The sequence below is a fragment of the Megascapheus bottae genome, chromosome 1 (assembly GCF_031878675.1).
Source record: "Megascapheus bottae isolate mThoBot1 chromosome 1, mThoBot2.hap1, whole genome shotgun sequence".
NCBI lineage: Eukaryota > Metazoa > Chordata > Mammalia > Rodentia > Geomyidae > Megascapheus > Megascapheus bottae.
In genome coordinates this window covers 68,160,479-68,175,115 of record NC_143509.1, presented here as the reverse complement: position 1 = coordinate 68,175,115, position 14,637 = coordinate 68,160,479, and the positions used below count along the sequence as shown (strand labels likewise).

At 36.4% G+C, this 14,637-nt stretch overlaps 1 pseudogene; it reads right to left on the bottom strand.

Moving 5' to 3' along the window:
* Window positions 1–14,004: 14,004 nt before the first annotated feature.
* Window positions 14,005–14,103, bottom strand: LOC150069388 (U6 spliceosomal RNA; annotated as a pseudogene).
* Window positions 14,104–14,637: the final 534 nt, after the last annotated feature.

Genomic DNA, 14,637 nt, shown 5'->3' with positions numbered 1-14,637 from the left:
AATGTTATAGTCTAAGGAAATGTGTTTGAGGAGTAAACTGACAAGGGATAGACTTGTGATAGTTAATATCAATATCAATCAATTGGATCATATTGAATTCATAAATGCCTAGGAGATTAAAAAACCACATTTCTTACATTCTTTAAAATAATTAAAGTCATATATGACAGACCTACAGCTAGTATCATACTAAAGTGAGAAGAACTAGAACCATTTACCATAAAATTAGGAACAACACAAGGATTCCCACTCTCTCCACTTCTCTTCAATGTAGTGCTGGAACACTTGGCCAGAGGAATAAAGCAAGAGAAAGACATCAATATGATTCACATAGGGCAAGAGGAAATTAAACTATTCCTATTTGCAGATGACATGATCTTATTCCTGAATGACCCAATAAATTCCACTCCCAAACTCTTAGAACTAATAAACCACTTTGGTAAAGTGGCAGGATACTAAATCAACTTTCAAGTCAGTTGCCTTTTTGAATGCCAACAATACACAAACAGGAGAAATTAAGAAAATGATCCCACTTGCAAGAGCCCCCAAAAGAATAAAATACTTAGGAATTATTTAATGAAAGCTATGAAAGCCTAAAGAAATAAATCAAAGAGGATACCAGGAAATGGAAAGACATCCCATGCTCATCGATAGGGAGAATCAACATAGTGAAAATGGCCATACAGCCAAAATTCATATACAAATTCAATGCAATCCCCACCAAAATCCCAAAGACATTCTTTACTGGAATAGAGGATGTAATCCTAAGGTTCATATGGAGCAGCAAAAGAATAACCAAAGCAATTCTAGGCAAAAAGAGCAATGCAGGTGCTATTACAATACCACATTTCAAACTTTATAGAGCCGTAATAACAAAACCAGCTTGGTATTGGCACAAAGAATAGACCAAAAAATCAATGGAACAGAACAGAAGATCCAGAAATAAAGCCACATACCTATAGTCAACTTATATTCAATGAAGGGGCCATAGATACACTGTGGAATAAACACAGCCTCTTCAATTATTGGTGCAGGGAAAACTGGGCAGCCACATGCAGAAAACTAAAAATTGATCCGCACCTGTCTCCACGTGCAAACATTAACTCAAAATGTATCAAAAACCTCAATATCAGACCTGAAACTCTGGAACTGCTACATGACAGAGTAAGAAAGACACTGGAACTCATAGGCACAGGCAAAAACTTCTTGAAAAGAGTCTCAGGGTCACATCAGATTGGAGAGAGGCTCGACAAATGGGACTACCTAAAAATAAAAAAGTTTCTGCACAGACAGACATAGCTATTAGAAAGGCAATCAACCAAGTGGGAAAAGATACTTACCAACAATACATCAGATAAAGGCATAATAACCAATATCTACAGGGAACTCAAGAAACTAATTTCCCCCGAACCCAACAAACCAATCACTAAATGGGAAAGGTAACTAAAGAGAGACTTATCAAAAGAAGAGAATAAAATGGCAAAAAAAAAAACATGAGAAAATGCTCACCATCCATGGTCATAAAGGAAATGCAAACACAAACAACCCTAAGATACCGCCTTACCCCAGTCAGAATGGCCAATATTCTGAACTCAGACAATGACAAATGCTGATGGGGATGTGGAGAAAGAGGAACTCTACTGCACTGCTGGTGGAAATGTAAACTAGTACAACCACTGTGGAAAGCAGTTTGGAGGTTCTTGAAAAAAACTAAACACAGACCTTCCCTACAATCCAGCCATACCACTCCTAGGCATCTACCCTGAGCATCATAACCCAGGATATGATAAAGACACCTGCACAGCCATGTTAATCGCTGCACTATTCACAATAGCCAAGTGATGGAAACAGCCCAATGCCCCACTACAGATGAATGGGTACAAAATATGTGGTACATATATACAATGGAATTCTACATAGCCAACAGACAAGATAAAATAATGGCATTTGCTGGGAAGTGAATGAAACTAGAGCAAATCATGTTAAGTGAAATAAGCCAAGTCCAAAGGAAAAAAAGGTGCATGGTCTCCTTGATATGTGGATATTAGATTCAAACAGTACAAGAGTGATGACTCAATACTCAAGGTCATTGACATGAACATAGAGACATAAATATAACTATGTAGACATGTAAGACTATGATGGGATATATATTATACAGACATATTGATCTATTATATAGATCGGTATGTATCTATGACATACAAACTCTCAGCTTAGTTTAAATTTTGTTCTTAAATTTATGTGCCAGTGATTGCATATAGAGATTCCATTCTTGAATACTTGTTTGTTAAACTTGACATTTGAAATATGATGCAAGAAAAATCAGTGTTAAGAAAATCTTTTAATAAAAAATCACAACTCTAGATGAATTTGTGAATGCATTTCCAGAGAGAATCAACCCAAAGGGATGGTATACCCTAGAGGTGGGCATCATAATCCTTAGGTGAGGGGCCTGGCTAGAATCAAAGGAGAACAGCGGCTAGTACAGGCATTCTCTCTTTGCTTCCTGGCTGCCATGGTACTAAAAATCTAATTCATAACAGCATTTAATTGTCTGCTCAGTTAAGGAGGGAAAGGTTGGAAAAAGAGAGAGACAAAGAAGGCAACACTATTTCTGTCACATAAATAAAGAAACTAAAAGCAGAAAAATCAAATGCAACTTTCTACCTTGCCATAATTTGTTCAAATTTGCTATTTGAGCAAAACTTAACACTTTTAAGTTTTGAGAAACAGAAAGGTTTTTCTTCTGTTTTAAAGCTTGTTGTCTTCCTTCCTTTCACAGGCTGGCTAGGACTACAACAGCCTGGTTAGATAGCAGCCACTATTAAGAATATACAACATTTCAGAAATTTAATTCAAACTCCATATCTTTCTTCTGTATATATTTCTTCTCTATGTGGGTCTATTATCCATTAATAGAGATTTAAGGGTATTACAGCTACATAGATGTTAGATTTTCAGGGGAAATTATAATGGAACTCTGTCATCATCTATCTCACCACCACCAAAACACATCGATTTGTAGTCTGGAGGACATTAACCGAACAAATGATATGTGCTTAAATGCTCAGAAAGAGGGAAAAATAGAATGGACTGCCTCAGGCTTTGAGGACTCCAGAAGTTTATCTTTGTCTTAAATAATTTTACAGCATTTCACAGCATTTATAAGATATCCTAATCATCTCTAAGACACCATTGCAATGTAGCTGCTGTAGAACCAAAGAAGGATCCATTATATCTGAAAATGAGGATCACATATGATCAGCATCTAAAAGGATCATTCCCTTTCATGTTGTCCTAGTGAATGAATGCATATTGGGCTAAAAAGAAAAGAATTTGAATTTGGTATGCTCCTCATGAGTTGGAGAAACTCACCGACTTCCAGCCTGATGGTATATACAGACTTTTCCTATTAGGTAGAGATCGCTAAATGTGACTAAGCTGAAATTCCTATAGTGTGGACAAAACCTGGAGTTCACAACTGTATGGAACTGTTTGGAACTGTATGGAACTGTTTAGGGGAGATAAACAAGATCACAAATTTTGCTAGACTGTTAATGGCTGACAGCGCATTTGTTTGTCAACCAAATTCCAGAGAGGAAGAGTGACATGAACACAAGGGAGGATGGGGAGAGAACTCTTAAAAATGGAGAATGAAAAGAAAAGAAATATGGGTCCAACTGCACCATTATGTTCACAATTTTGCCAAGAAAGAACGTGGCTACATCCTGATCTTCATTCTCCTTATTATGTTGTCAGTGTCTACATTTTATTGTATAGTATAAGCATCCTTCAATCACCTCTTTGTTCATCAGAAGCAGCCCATTACAGCTGTCAGCTGCAATTCTCGATAGAACCCTTTGAAAAACTATCCAAAGAACCAATGTATACGGCTTTCACCAAGTCCTCCAGAAGATGCAAAGAGGCACTTTTCCTAATACAATGACCTCTGTAACTTTCTATTTCTACCATCACAGAAATAAACTTGAGCCTATGCCTGTACTCTAATCCTTTTCATGGACAGAGATAGATGATCTATAAAATGTAGATTTCTCTGGCACCTTACAATAAAATGTATTCATTCTCTTTAAGCACATGAGTTGTTTTTTTTTTTATTAGATTATGAAGCTTTCCCTTTGATTAAAAAAACAACAACAACTTGCTGAAATTGGAGCTGACTTGATAGAAAAGAGCTCTACTAGGTAACAGAACTACTCCAAAATAGAGATGGCTAATTAGATTCTTTTATGGATTGTAGCAGTGTCCCCAGATGCATTCAAAACCCAGCTGATAAGAAACAATGAGGCAAAAAGATACAGCCATGAATGAACATGAAGTGTTTGCATTGCAAAAACTTCAATTGCAGCATCATTGTTTACCATCACACTTTCCCAAAATAGGCCACCGGCTGTCAAGATTAGGGTCTTAATTACAGTAGGTTAACAAAAAAAAAAATGCAAGATAGAACACAACCTCAGAAACAAGTATCAGCAACATCTGGCTGCACATTCCACGGGTAGTTAGTGCTCTGAAGATCTAAGTGTTCCTCTGAGCCTTACTGCCCTCCCAACAAAAGCTCTGTAGAGCACTGTAATTACAAAGAGATGGATGGCCAGGAATGTCGAAATCCCTAATGTGGGGAAAGCAGATAGTATAATAGATAATATATAGTTAGCATAGATAATATATAGTTACTAAAAAATTTATAGCTATAGTCATATAATTAATAACAGTACTGATTTGTACATTTTTGAAAGACAGATTAAAGGGATCCACTATAAGATTGAAGTTAAAATTATTAAAAGCTGTTAAGTCACTGTGGATGTCAGTGATTGATTAGCCTTTATTGTAATTTTTTGTTGTTGTTGTTGTTTGTTTGTTTTTTTTTTGGTGGGTCATGGAGTTTGAACTCAGCCTGGGCACTGTCCCTGCTTGAGTTCTTCAGCTCAAGGCTACCCACCCTAGCCCTGGGCCTGGGTGAGGCCCCTGAGCTCTTCAGCTCAAGGCTACTGCCCTACACTTGAGCCAAACCCCATTTCCCATTTTCTAGAGGTGAATTGGAGATAAGAGGTTCTTTTGTTCCTGGGCTGGCTTTTTAACCTTGATCCTCAGATCTTAGCCTCCTGAATAGCTAGGATTACAGGCATGAGCCACCAGTGACCTGTTTATTTTGTAAATATTTCTATACATCTATCTGAATTTCAATACAAAGGCAACATTGTGGTACCAAAGACATAACACTTATTTTTATTTTTTTTATTTTGTTGTTGTATTGTTCAATAACTGGAGGACTCTACAAGTTTATACTTACATTGAATTAACTATTGCATTTTCATCATAAGGGAAACTAAAATAGGAACTTTTAAACAGATTTAATTATTTATACATTTATAATGGCAGTATTAGACCTATCAAAAGTTAAAATACAAGTAATATTTTAAGGATTTATTTCCATTTACCATCCTAAAATCTATTCTTAACATAAAAGCAAGCAGTAGTATATGTTTCTTACAAAGCAGTCTCACACAGCTAAAATAAAATTTATTTCCTAGTGTGAATTATACGTCTTTGTTCTCATAGGGATTTGCTCATCTCACAAAATGAGGTTCTGTTGACTGAAGACAGGTCTTCCGTATATTTAGGTTTTCATAAAATAAAGACTGATAAACACAAAATCACTTTTCAAATCTCTGAAATTCCAAGTTACTCCACAAATGTACAAATTTATCAACTTGATCTGATACCCAACATGCACACCAGCAGTAAAATGATAAATTTAACGTTTTCCCCAACATACCAAGTACATTATTTCTTTCCTATGGCAAGTCAATATTTATCTGACAGACATGGTTCCATTGTGAATCATTTCTACCTGTTTTGAATCTGATGGCAATAAGTTATGAGTGACTAATCGAATGACTTGAAAAAGGAATTCATTGCTCAAGTTTCCCATCTGGTTTTGGAGATTTATTTCAAGAATGAAGGAAGCAAGAAGACAAAGTAGAAGGGAAAAAAAATCAGCTTTAATCTTAGTTCCTGAAGGGCCTTGAGCATAAATGTAGGCACAAATGGTCCATTTCTTTCTTTTTTTTTCTGGAAAGGTCAGCATTCTGTTTATTTATTTATTAGTTATTTATTTATTGTTATGTAGACTTTACACAGAGGGGTTACAGTTACATGAACCAGGTAATGAGTAATAAGAAAGTTCTTTTTGAACCATGTCCCATTCTGAGGCCAAGGGCAAAAATGTTGCTTACCTTCCTGTTCTGCCTGGAACATTTCTGGCAACTGGGATGTGTCCTGAGCCAATATTCAAATTACCTGGAAGGTGGCTGCAGAGTTGGCAAAGGGGTCCAAGTTGGGCTAAGAAGTGTTCTCTGAGTCTTTCTTAATACCAAAATGATCCTCAACCTCTCCAATTTTCTAACGTCAGATAGTTTATCCATTTTTAGAGATGAGAAAATTCAAACAATAACAAATGAGAGCCGTGAAATAGTTCATGTATTAATAAACACAAGTAAAATTATTTTATACAGAGATGCAACTGTTTGGAAAGATGACCCTTTTGGGCCTCTCTCTTTGCAAATAGTATAGGATGAGAAGGAAAACTAGTGAAAGGAAGAAATGGAGACTGAGTAGGAAGAACAGGAGGAGAAGAAGGATAAGAAAGAGAAAGAAGGAGAAAGCAGCATTGTCACTTTACCATATTCTGCTATTGGAAGTATAAATTCATCAAAAATCTAGGGATAATAGGGCAATATCCACCAATAGTTTCAAACATTCATACTTATGCCTGTTAACATCACACATCTATTTCTGGCTTATTTTCCTAAAGAAATAAAAAGACACTTTGAAAAAGTGAAAAGTCATTGTGAAAAGTAAGCCAAAAATAGAATTAATTAACAAATGTTTGTCAATAGAAAATGACTATATCTCAAGGACTATGCAGATAATGAAATGCTATATTTTTTTAAAATGATAGCAGAAATGCTTAAAATTAATGTGGAAAGATTTTTGGTACTTATGAAAGAAGAAAAGGTATATTTGAAGATGAATATGTTATATGTATTTTGATTCTATGTATGTATGTATATATATATATATTTAAGTAGTTTTCTTGCAGGTGATTTATAAACATAAGTTTGACAGGATATGTGTGTAAATAATTACCACTGTGAGATTACAAGTAATTCTTGTGCTCTTTTTATTTTTTTCTGTGTTTTCTGTGCTTTGGGTTTGAAATAAAAATCTATTTTTTTGAACTTGTGTTAAGCCATTGCAATTATTTCAAATGTTTTGTACTAACTCATTAAAATGTATAACAATAAAAGCTAACAGAACTCATAGGCATCGTGGAGAAAACAGGCCACCTAACAATAGACCAGAAACAAAAAGAAAGATATGCTCCTGGCCTAAGTAGCAAGTGTGTGGAGGTAAATGTCATAGCTTTCTCACAAATATCCTTTTGAGACGCCTCAGGTCCTCTAAGTGAATCACCTGATTGCTTTATTTTTCTCCATTCATGAAAGAAGAATTTCCATTATTTTCAAAATATGGTTAAATATGGTCCAAAATACTTTAATTCCTCAGGAGAAGCTGTGTTACTATAGTTAATACTTGGATGAATCAGAAACTTGAGGCAAGCATTTTCAGGGAGTGTTAAAAATTAACAACATTCTGGACAATTCTTCTCTTCCAGTTTCAAAGAACACAGTGCACACATAGATGAGTTAGACGATTTCCTCCCTGATTCTCTGCCCAAACTACTCTCTGATCTCTTATGATCAGACAATTACTCAACCGGGAGCCATATGCTTATGTAGCCACTACCTAACAGACTTCTCAGAGGCACTTTAAAAGCTATTAGAATCAGGCAAATGTACGGCGTGAGGATTAGCGAAGTCCAAAAGCAATAGCTTCTATCTCCCAATCTTATTAGGCAGATTAACAAGATTTCAGGCAGTTTTTGAATTAGGTGATCATGTGCTAAGAACCCAGGAAATGTTCATCTTCCCTGCATTCCCTGTTCAATTAGTCAGGAGTCCCAAATCATCGTGGGAAGAGGCCAAGAAGTACGTGTAAGATAATGGAATGATATAAGTGTTAGGCAGTGGCCAGGATCGTGGCCTAGTGGTAGCGTCCTCGCCTAGCATGCACGAAGTCCTGGGTTCGATTCCCTAGTACCACATACATAGAAAAAGCCAGAAGTGGCACTGTCACTCAAAGGGGAGAGTGCTAGCCTTGAGCAAAAAGTGTCCAAGGACAATGCCCAGTCCCTGAGTTCAAACCCCAGGGCTGTAAAAAGCAATATTAGGAAGTGACAGAATATGCCTCATTTTAAAGCCCAACTGGTCCACTCAGTCCCACAGTTTTTATAAGGGTATATGAATCCAAAGTGGTCAGATCTTCTGTTTTCTACAAGTTTCCATTTTTAAAAATAGTTGTACAGGGGCCGGGAGGGGTGGCCTACTGGTAGAGTGCTTGACTAGAATGGCGAAGCCCTGGGTTCTATTTTTCCGTACTACATGCACAGAAAAAACCAGAAGTGGTGCGTGGGCTCAAGTGGTAGAGCATTAGCCATGAGAAAAGCCCAAGGACAGTGCTCAGGCCTTGCAGTCAAGACCCAGGACTGGCAGAGAGGGGGGGAGGGAGAGAGTTGTTCAGTTGCATGTACAATTTCTTTCTAGTTTTTTTATTCTAAGAATTTTTCCTTTTTTCAAATACAGTAAGCTAAGTATAGAAATTAGTTTGTTGTAATATTTACATGCATGCTTATGGTGTATGATCAAATTGACTTCATGGATGTTACCTTTTCTGAACTCTTCCTCCTTTCCCTTCCTTTAGGATTTTTAGTGGGTTTTATCATGTTAATATATAGAAAATATGCATGCACATGTGTATATATGCATATGTATATAAAATAGACATATGTCCAGGTGCATTCTATATGTATTTGTGTGTATATTTGCATAGGTATATGTACATATATGTCTATATGTATTATATATGTATGTATGTGTATATGTATATATATATACATACACAAAAATAGGAACTTTGTGATATTCACCTGTGTTTGATTTTTTTTTCCTGTGTGGACTCAGAAAAATATTTTGAATGCTAGGTTCTTCTCAATAGCTACCAATCTGTGACTTTTGCTAAGATTGTGGAGAACTCCTGTAGCAGTAGTCCAGGTTGTGAAGCTGTTTTTAGCAACATGGATTAAGTATATCCTACAACGTGTCAATATGTCAGTTGTGTGCACACCACTCATCCATCTCTCTGCTCTGCTTTGTTTCTGGGAGGCAGGGTGCAATAACAGCAGAGTAAGAGACCACAGTCTTTCTTTTGACCTTGGCAATTAGTAAATCCATAACATTATGGATGCCACTCTTCACTCCTGTTTGCTCATTCCTATAAGATAGAGGGAAAGAAATCTCTGTAAATAACTAAAATTGCCATGCAAGAAATGAATAAAAAATGAACCTTATCTGTATTGCTAATAAGAAACTACTAAACAATATTAACAAATATCAACAAATACATAGGTTTTTTAATATACACTATCTCTTCAATAGATATGCACTGCATGCTAGAAGCTGCAATTGAACAAGTCCAGAAGCTTATATCAACCCCCAGCACACAGAATACTGGGAAAGAGAATTCTAAGATATTCAGGAGCATATCTTAAATACAGTTGTGCTCCATAGTGCATTATAAGGGGGCTGAAAAGTGATGACTGCTCAGTGATATCCTTGGCCCTTGTACTGTTAGAACTTCATACATTTCTCATGTGTTAGTGGTCACATTGGTATAAACAAGTGGACTGTGCTGACAGTAATACCAAAGTGCAACATAGCAATTATGTTCAGTACGTAACCCTTGAAAATAAATAGTAAGTGATTACTGGTTTATATGTACTCTTTTAAAGAAAAACATTCACTACATTTCTTGGTTAACTCAAGGGATCACCTGGTATCATCGATATCTATCTATATCTATATCTCTATATATCTTGTCACGTTTGCATGAGGACAAAACTACCTCACAATGCATTTCTGATGCTTTATTATACATAGTTGGGACTCATTCTTGCCCCTAAATCATTGATGAAAATATGCTTTTGTTCTTTCTTTCCAAATAGCAAAGAAAAGCAGAACAGAAACAGCTGTCTTGAAATATCTTTCTTAGTGTGTGAGAAACTATTTCCTGCAGAGCCACCAGCTTGAGGACAAAAAGGCTAACAAGAGAGGATAATTGTGACCACAGGGAACAGCAACTGGTATCATGGAAAAGAAGAAAGGGCTTTTTTTAAAGGCAAAGGCACCCATAGGTTCCATTCTAAGGCTGGAAAATGAAGCAAGATTGACTTACCACTGTCAGCATTGATGTAATTTTCAAAAAGTCATTCTAGGAGTTTGTTGGAAGACTTCTGAAACATGGTCACCACTGTGTGTTTAAGAAGGTCTTTTATCTTCTCAGGCCCACTGCTGATTGTACAAAACATCTTCAGCAAGGCACACATTTCAGGTGGCAAAGGAGGAAAATTTATACATTAACAGAGCAAGTTGGATATTACTTGAAAAAAACACAAATTGTGTGAGTCCTTTGATTTTTTTAAACAATCTGATGAATAGTTTTGAATACACTCAGAATTTATTTGTGTAGCTCAAAGCAGTTTTTCTAAGCTTACCATTTACATTGTCAAAAGAAATGAAGAGACAGGGAGGCAAGCAGAAGAGACAGAGAAATGGCCAGAGAAATAAGGGGAAGGAAAAAGAAGGCAGAGGAAAAGATAAAGCAGGAAGAAGGATTAAATATTCTCTCATTAGAAAACAATTCACATATAATAAGCACTCAAAAACTGTCAAAATAATGGAATTTAATGTCATTGTAATTAGTATTATAAGTATATGCAGGAGCCCTTGGATGGTGTCTTTTAGATTGCCATGTTATTTTATCTGCAATCAGTTTTCTTTCTGTTCCACCCGGAATCAATGGGTAGAAAAAAGGGAAATGAGGGCAGAGAGTGAGAGTCATTGGAAAACTTTGTTGGCTTTGCTTTCTTGACCACTACTTTACCACTGATTATTTCGTTGTGGGGAATAATTTTTAAAACCTTCAATAAAAAGATCACTTTAAATGACACATCCATACAATGTACTCATAAGAAGGAGAAGGAACCCCCCACCAGGATTTTGGTGGTCTCTGTATCTTTCTACAGCCATCTTGCTTTGAGTGGTGGGATATAGTCTGTCATGAGATTTCTCACCTCTATTTTAAGTTGATACTATTACATTATGGATATTTTATTTCATTTTCTAGCTGCTGAAAAAGCAGCTGGCTCTGAGATGTATTTTGTTTGTATTTTCAATGAATTTAAATTTTATTTATATATCACTGGAAGACTTCAGCTGAGTGCATTTGAAATACAGATGAGAAAATTCAGGGCTATGCATCTGGAAGTAACTTACCATTCCTGTGTAATGGACAAATTCAAAGTGAGCTTTGTGTTTGTCCTTCTGGAAATAAATTGATTTTCTAAAATGGTTATCAAAGAGTTTGGGCTTCAAAATCATCTTTGGTAGACTTAGGAATCATACATTTCTCTTCAAGGATGAAAGGAGGCTGGAGAGCCAATGAAAAGACATGACAGCAAGAGATTTTGCTTACATGCCAGGGAATTTTATCTCCAGTAAGGGGTTCAGTATAAATCCCCAGGATTCTCAAGAATCAGTTGACAAAGAAAGAATATTCACTGCATACCACAGAACTATGCAGTTGTATATTTCACAGCATTTTAAAAATAGTTTTTAAAATAATTTAATGCTAATACAGACAGAATCACAAACTGTCCTAGGGGTGCTTACTTAGGAAATCTGAAGTCCTTGTCTCATTAGAGATAGGTAAAGACAAAGATTGAGGCCCTAGATGGGAACAATTTTATATGTGGTGATCAGATGATGCTTTCTTAATATGAACCAGAATAACAGCCCCAAAAGATAGGGGTGCCAGTTATCTAAGGAAACAAATGAAGACTATAAAAGTCCATAAAGCAAAGCTAGACAGATACTCTGTGAGTATGAGAAAGTTAAAGAGGAAAGTGTCACTGGATCCTACTCATTACATAGGCTGTTGTAAAACATTTGGATTTTAAATGTCTTCAGAAGCCATGGCTTATTGAATCATAGTCTAGTATTGGAATGATAGTCATACAGTATTGGATCTTGTGAGAAGTCATTAGAAATGGGATGCATATTTAAAGTAGAGCTGGATCACAGCCTTCTGAGGGATAGAAAGTGAGTATTAGAAGAAGTCTGAGAAACTGGAAAATAAGTAACACACACATGCATATACACAAGGTAAATGCATAAGGAAAACTTGTTCAGGCGATAAATGAAAAGCAAGGATTCTGGTTTTCCTTGTGTAGTACACTTATCCAAGTTTGGAGTGTTTTCCATGCTAAACTCATTGTATCCAACATTGAATTACACCAGGGTAAACAGACTTGAGATTGTGTTCCAGAGAATCTAGCTGAGAAGAGAAATCATGTACAAAAATAGAAGGAAAGAAAAATAGATAAGGTATAACAAACAAGATGGAACATGTTCCTTGCCCAGCAACATAGATCTCACAATTTTATACCGTGCCTCTGTAGCTAAGAGCCACAGACTCAGGTCTGAAAGAGAAATTGATGGTTTGGTATAACATTATAGATTCATGAATTTTTTTCAGTGTGTTTGTGCGTGTGTGTGTGTGTGTGTGTGTGTGTGTGTGTGTGTGTATCAGTCTAGAAAATAGGACCTAGCTTCAACACTGTTGTCTAACCACTGAGCCTTCTCCAGTCCAGCATTTTGTTAGTAGATGACGAAATGGTCTCAGTTTTCTGCCTGGCTGACTTTTCACCTCAGTTCTCTAGATCTTACCATTCAGAGTAGCTAAGCATGAATCTCTTATGTTTGGCCAAAATTTACATCTGGTAGTGTAATGTCCAAAAATTTGTAGTTCAGAATCATTTCTTAAACTTAAAAAATGTTATCTCCATTTGTACAAAGGAGTTGCTATTTAACAAAGCAGTTTATGAATACAATGCATCTTGATGAGCATCACTTCTTTCAACGTTCTCCCCTGTCCTTTCCCTCCCACCCCTTCTCTCATGCTTCTTAATTTTGGAGGATGTGCATTGAATTTCTGACTGCATTCTCCCCTTCTTCTGTTACTCATTTGTCTACCTCTTAATCCTGACCCATCCCACTTCGTCATGTACCTGCTTTCTGGTATTTATTTTGTTGTCTTTTGACTTTGTCTTTCTAAGGAATTACAATATTTGATTTCTCCTTTAAATCTTCAGTATATAAGTTAATACAGTTGTATACAGTTGCATACCACTCATGTATTTTCATCAGGTGGTATTTAGTTTGTAAGCTAAATCTAGCTTCCAAAGAAGGGAAAACAGGGATCTTTTGTCTCTGTGGGGATGGCTTACTTCACTTAACATAATTTTGAGGTCTTTGAATTTCTTTATAAATGGTACAATATCATTTTTTAATGTTTGTGTAGAATTCCATCGTATATATATACATATATATCACATTTTCTTGATCTGTTCATCCATTGAGGGGGACTGTGAGCTGATTCCATACAATTATTTATTTTAAAGTATGCATATGAAATTTATAAAAGTAGAATTCTTCATGAAATATCTGAGGAACTTGTTCCTAATGCACCTGTCACTCTAGTGTATGTACCCTGGTTTTCTTTCTCCTTTGCATTTTCTTAGTCTTAGATGATACTTTAAAAAACATTATTGTCAAGGTGATGTATGGAGGAATTGCAGTTACATGAGTAAGGTAATGAGAACATTACTTTTTGAACAGTGTTACCCCTTTCTTCATTTTCTACCATTTCCCATTCCCCTACTCCCTTCCCCTCCACAAGTTTCAAAGTTCATTTCCAACATAGTGTCTAGTGAATGTCTCTATTGCATTGGTTCCCCATTTGAAAAGCATGGGACGCTTCACGAATTTGCATGTCATTCCTGCACAGGGGCCATTCTAGGCTTCTTTGTATCATGCCAAAGTGAGCACTTAGATGATGTCTTTTATACAACATGAATTCACAGGATCCTATCCATAGTTCTTGACAAAAGTCCAGCCGTATGTCCTCATCTCAAATATGTAAGGTGAGACTGATGCAGAATGTGAGAAAACAGACTACAGGTAGGACAGAGAATTCAGTGGAACACAGATCCTGTCATACTTCTGATAACATTGACTTTATGTGACCTTGCCAGAGTAAGACATGAGGGAAAGTCAATCTGGAAGAAGGAGGCATGGGGGAGAGGGAATGGGGAATCTGGCAAGTTAAATACTGGATTCACTTTTCATATGAACTCCTGAAAGACATGGAGTCCATCTTCAACCACCTGTTTTCCTGCATATTGAACACCCTCAGTGACATCTACAATGAATCATTTTAAGTTGTTACCATCTCCTAGGATAATGCCTGTTAATAAAAAGGTTGTTGTAATGCTTCGCCAGGAGTGGCAGCCACCATCTCAAGCAAATCCGTTGTGCATCTCTGAGCCTCCTCCCTTCCCAGGTCTCCAAACTTTTTCTTTGGGATGAATGTAAG